Raw genomic sequence first — 5964 nt, 5'->3', positions numbered from 1 at the left:
AATTCCCGTGTTACAGCAATGATAGCAGCTACTGCAGTTGCTTCACAGTTAAGTACTATAATACAATACAACACAATACAATACAATACAATGTTACTACACAACATTGCTACACAGTTAAGTACTATAATACAATACAACACAATACATTGTACAATGTTGGCCAGAAGGGGGAGGGTGGCTATGCAGAGTCGAGCTGGACACTGAACAGGTGAGTCTTAGGCCTTTTTCGGAAGATAGTGAGCAACTCTGTGGTCAACGAGAAGGAGAAGGAGAACGGCAGGGAGCTCGTTCCACCAATGGGGTCCCAAAACAGAGAAAAGTTGTGACTTTGCTGATCGACCTTTGCTAGCTCTTAGCGATGGCGTTACCAGACGTCCAGCTGAGGTAGTTGAATGGAGGGATCGAGCTGGGGTGTGTGGCTTTACCAATGCTTGGAGGTAGGCAAGGGCAGTTCCATCGACTGCTTTGTATGCCAGTACCATAGTTTTAAATTTGATGCGAGCTACTACAGGGAGGCAGTGGAGGTCCCGGAAGAGGGGAGTCACATGGGAGAACTTCGGTAGGTTGAACACGAGGTGTGCTGCCGCATTCTGGATGCGCTGCAAGGGTTTAATCGCAGAGGCAGGAAGTCCAGCCAGGAGTGAGTTGCAGTAGTCGAGGCGGGAGATGACCAGTGATTGGACTAGAAGCTGAGCTGCTTCCCTTGTGAGGAAGGGACGGATTCTGCGGATGTTGTAAAGTGCAAATCTGCAGGATCGGGCCACTGCAGTGATGTTTGCGGTGCAGCATAACTGATTGTCCAATACCACACCGAGGTTTCTGGCAGTAGGAGAAGGAGATACAGTGATGTTCTCAACGGTGACCAGTAAGTCCATGTGTGGGCTATCTTTCCCTGGGATTAGGAGGAGCTTGGTTTTGTTGAGGTTTAGCCTCAGGTGATGGGCAGTTGTCAAGGTGCTGACGTCCGCCGGACATTCCGATATGCGTGTTGCAATCAGGGCATTATCAGATGAGGGGAAAGAGAGAAAAACCTGAGTGTCGTCAGCATAGCAGTGATAGGAAAAGCCGTGTGATGTAATTACAGAGCCCAGATATCTGGTATAGAGGGAGAACAGAAGAGGCCCCAGTACAAAGCCTTGACGGACACCAGTTTCAAGCGTGCAAGGTTTGGACAAGGAGCCATTCCATGTTACTTGATTTCGGTGGAGGTGCGGTTCGTCAGGTAGGATGTGAACCAGGAAAGAGCAGATTAAGTAATGCCAAGTTCAGCAAGAGTGGCAAGGAGGATCTGGTGGTCCACCGTGTCTAATTCTGCGGAGAGGTCGAGGAGAATGAGAACCGAAGAGAGGGACGAGGCTCTGGCAGCACGGAGGGACTCAGTCACCGCGAGGAGAGCCTTCTCAGTGGAGACTGCCTTCTTGAAGCCTGACTGGTGGGAGTCAAGCAGGTTGTTAGATGAGAGATAGGAGGACAGTTGGTTAGCAATGGCACATTCCAGTGTTTTAGAGAGGAATGAAAGAAGAGATACCGGTCTGTATTTCTGGATGTCGATGGTATTAAGAGTTGGTTTTTTGAGGAGAGGCTTTATTCTGGCAGTCTTGAAAGATGCTGGAACAATGCCTGAGGTGAGGGAGGAGTTGATAAGTGAGCTGAGAAATGGCAGGATGTCGCTTGAGACATCCTGGAGGAGAGAGGAGGGGATAGGGTCAAGGGCGCAGGTGGTGGCATGGTTAGATGTTGTTATCCTGTTGACCTCGTCAGAGGTGAGAGGGATAAATTGGGTAAAGTCAGAGGAGGGGATGAGGGGATGGGAGGAGGGAGGATGGAGGCAGGGATAAAAGAGAAGCTAATGTCCTTTACTTTCTGGGTAAAGTAGGTAACAAAGTCATCAGCAGTGAGGCAGGAAGGAGGTGGGGGTGAGGGAGGGTTGAGGAGGGACGAGAACAGGGAAAACAGTTTCCTGGGGTTTGAGGCAGAGGAGTTGATTTTGGTCCGGTAGAAGGCAGACTTGGTTGTTGACACAGTGAAGGTGAAAACAGAGAGAAGGAAAAGATAGTGAGATAGATCATTAGGACAGTCTGATCTCTTACATTTCCTCTCAGCTGCTTGCAACTTTGTTCTACAAGTCCGCAGAGGTTCAGACAGCCAAGGAGGGGGGGATGAGGATCGTGCTGGTCTGGAGTGGAAGGGATAGAGGGAATCCAAGGAGGAGGTGAGGGAGGATAGAAGAGTGTCTAAAGATTCCTCTGTAGATAGTTGAGAGAATCGTTCGATAGGAGGTAGTGAAGACAGAACAGTAGAGGCAAACGTAGAGGGAGAGAGGGATTTGAGGTTACGGTGGGTGGTGACAATGTGGGGACTAGAGAGGAGTGGGGGAGAGGATTTCAAGGGGAGAGAAAAATCAACAAAGTGATGGTCAGAGACGGGGAGCGGGGTAACGGAGAGAGCAGAGGTTCCGCAGGACCTAGTGAATATTAGGTTAAGCTGATTCCCGGCCCTGTGTGTGGGAGGAGAAGGGGATAGTGTTAAATCAATGGTGGCGAAAAGTTGGTTAGTTCAGGTGAGTGCAACTTCTCTGACAGGATGTTGAAGTCGCAGAGGATAACAAGTGGTGTGCCATCCTCAGGAAAGCAGCTGAGGAGGGCATCCATCCCGTCATAGAAGTCCCGGAGGGGTCCTGTGGTGGTAGATCACCACAATGGAAAGTTTGATAGGAAGGATGACACTGACAGCGTGGAGTTCAAACACAGATCTGGCCAAGTGTTCTAGTGGAAGGACCTGCTAGGACCACATAATAATAATAATAATAATAATAATATCTTCATTTTATAATGCGCTTTTCAGGTACCCAAAGTCGCAGATTACAAAGTCATAGAGGGGGGGGGGGGGGGGGGGGGTATTACAGACAGGGGGACAGTACAAGCAGGACACATGTACATTTACAGGCAAAGAAGTGGGGGGGGTATTACAGACAAGGGGGACAACACAAGCATACACAGCACAGGCAGAAATAAAAAAAAAAAAAAAAAAAACAGAGTTATTGAGATGTAACAGGGGGTAGAAGTGTAGGCAGTTATGGTGGCTAGGGATAGGGAAGATCATAGGCTTGGGTGAAGAGGTAAGTTTTGAGGCGGGACTTGAATGTTGTGAGTGAGATGAGGAGTTCGGTCCCTCCTCCTCGCCCAGATGGTCTAGGGGTGTGCGAGAATGAGTAGACGGTGGAGAGGGCAGCAGGAGTAGCAGAGTTATCTGGATTGATCCAAGTCTCTGTCAGGGCCAGGAAGTGAAGGGTCATGAGGGACGCGTAGGCTGAAATTGAGTCTGCCTTCTTGACGGCCGATTAGCAGTTCCAGAGTCCTCCCATCACCTCAAGGTCAGTGCAAGCAAGGGTAGGTGGATGGCACAGATTAGACGGGTTACTGCACTGAGCAGAGGAGTTATGGTAACGCCGTCTACGGGTGGAAATCCTGACAATGATTGAATTACGACACACAGCTACAATAGGGCAGGTGGCCTCCCCGGGCTTCCTCGAGGGACTCCCACAGAGAGACTCCCGTAGTCTTTGTTTCCCGGGTCTTCGTTTGCAGGGTCCTGACGCTACAGCTGACGCCAACAATAGCTAGCCCTTAAATGGGCAAGGTAGCTCAGGCAGACTTGGCTCCGCCCAGCTATCAAGCTTTTTGTTTCACCTTAAGTGACAGAAACTAGACAGAGTGGCCTCTTCACTGGTCACTCTGCTAAATAGGCAGACTAAATAGGCCTATAAAAATAGTAACGGATGGAAAGTTAGAACAAGCAATCGTAATTCTAGAACTAGGAATCTTAGTTACCAAACTCACCTACAACCAGATATGAGACAACCTTCTTGTAAGACAAAATGTATTATACTGAGACTGAGAGTTAATTGCTCGAATAAATTCTGGACAATCAGCATCACACATCAATCAAGTGTGGATTTCTTGTACGAGAAACGGATTTCTAAATCTGCTGTACTGTTTCAAAATCATAATTGAGGCCTGTAAAAGTAAAACCATTTTCTAACAGTACAGCATTTCATTAATACTCATAAGGAGCAGCAGTAGTAGTAGTGCAATGTGTTTTTTGTTTTTTTTGGATCCATTTATTTAGAGTAGATATTGCTATCTCTCACTCTTGTCCTCCCCCACTAACTCCTTTAGGCTACATTTACATGATAACGGTCTGAGCAGAAGATGCAAAAGTGGCATCGCGTCTTCACTTTTTATTCCGCGTTTAGATGAGCATTTTCGGGAGGAAATCTGTGTGCATACGGTGGCGCAAAAGTGGGTGGAATTCGATTGGGTATGCATGCCAGGCGGCTAGATGCTGCTGTGATACACTATCACACAACATCGCCATGTCTGAGCGCATGTGTAGAATTTCCTTCTTCTCTTATCTGCGCCGCGAAAACCAAAACGTAATTACTGATAGTTCTCTGTTCAGTAATACTATCTTTACATATCCTGTACATATCCTGTATCCTGTACATGTTGTTTATTAGAGCTGCTAGAGCAGCTTTACGGTCCGACGCATGGAAATAATCCAACGTGTTTGTGTACTTTCCTGTACTGGCGCATGTATGTGACGTAAACACTTGCGCGACGTGAGCAGATCTGGCAGATCTTTCCCCAAAAACACTGTCACCGTCTAAACGAAAGGCATTTCCGATTAAATATTTTGTCGTTTTTACCCGCAAGTGTCCTCGTGTAAACAGGGCCTTAATTCTGCTCTTGTTTCTCTGCTCTTCTCTGTTTCTCTTTCAGCCTGTCTGACACCTCTCCAGTCCAATGGCCTCTTGATATATTGGCGAATATAATGGAACAGAAGAGCCAGGGTTTGTTAATGCTTTACAACTGACCCTGCCCTTTTTCCTCCCACTATGCTCTGTTTTTCATCTTTACCTAACCCGACTTTGACTCTCTGTCTCTCTTGCTATGTGAGGGAGTTTTGTTTAAAAGCCTTTGATATTGTCCAGCCAGAGAGTGTCTACTTCTTAGTTAGGTTACTGTTGACCTGGGACATGAACTCGATGGCCATAAGCTTACGCTTATTTCCAAACTGAACAGATTTTACATCACAGTTGTTTTTGTTGGTGTGTGTCGATGTGCAGTGTGTGCGTGACTGTGAATGCTTGTGTATGTGTATCTGCACGGGTGTGTGTGTTTGACATTCGGTCTTGACATTTCTGCATCTGGTGAGAAGTCATTCTATATTCATATCTAAATCCCATCGTACATAATTGAGGGAAGAAGACAGCATAGCAGGATGAAGGTCAGCCCTGTTAAACACACACACCTGATGAATTTTGCATCACTTTCCAGCGCTTAATGTTGTTTTACAATACACACAGAGCCGCATGGTTTACCCCTGATATGACCTGCGCTGGCTTCCACTGTCCTACTGATGGCCTTAATTCACTTCACAATGTGTTCTACTCAGTCAGGCCTTGGTGTATCACGACGACCCATCTGCCTGTCCCGGCCCTGCTTCTCTGTCAGTCTATCATTCCTGTCTATCGTGTCTGTGTGTCTGTCCCCTGCCACTCATCCATTTCTCTTTCTCTTTTGCTTTCCCTCAGTATGTTGTGGTTGTGATCAATGCTTTCGTTACAGCAGACTGAATCACACACACACACACACACACACACACACACACACACACACACACACACACACACACACACACACACACACACACACACACACATACACACACACACACACACACACACACACGAGTTTGTGAATCACCATACAATACAGAAGCCTGGGCTGCTGGGTTACATTCAGCACGTTCTAGTCCAGAACCCAGCCCCACATTCACCATGTTCTAGTCCAAAACCCAGGCCCACATTCAGCATGTTGTAGTCCGGAGCCCAGCCCCACATTCAGCACGTTCTAGTCCAGAGCCCAGACCCACATTTAGCACGTCCTAGTCCAGTAC

The 5964-nt window shown here is 47.5% G+C and overlaps 1 pseudogene; it reads right to left on the bottom strand.

Moving 5' to 3' along the window:
- Nucleotides 1-287: 287 nt before the first annotated feature.
- LOC115559747 (uncharacterized) lies at nt 288-1330 on the bottom strand (annotated as a pseudogene).
- Between the last annotated feature and the right edge of the window lie 4634 nt (nt 1331-5964).

This window comes from Gadus morhua, chromosome 15, assembly GCF_902167405.1.
Source record: "Gadus morhua chromosome 15, gadMor3.0, whole genome shotgun sequence".
Classification (NCBI taxonomy): domain Eukaryota; kingdom Metazoa; phylum Chordata; class Actinopteri; order Gadiformes; family Gadidae; genus Gadus; species Gadus morhua.
Note: the sequence above shows the minus strand (reverse complement) of the source record. Positions and strands in the feature narration are given on the sequence as shown.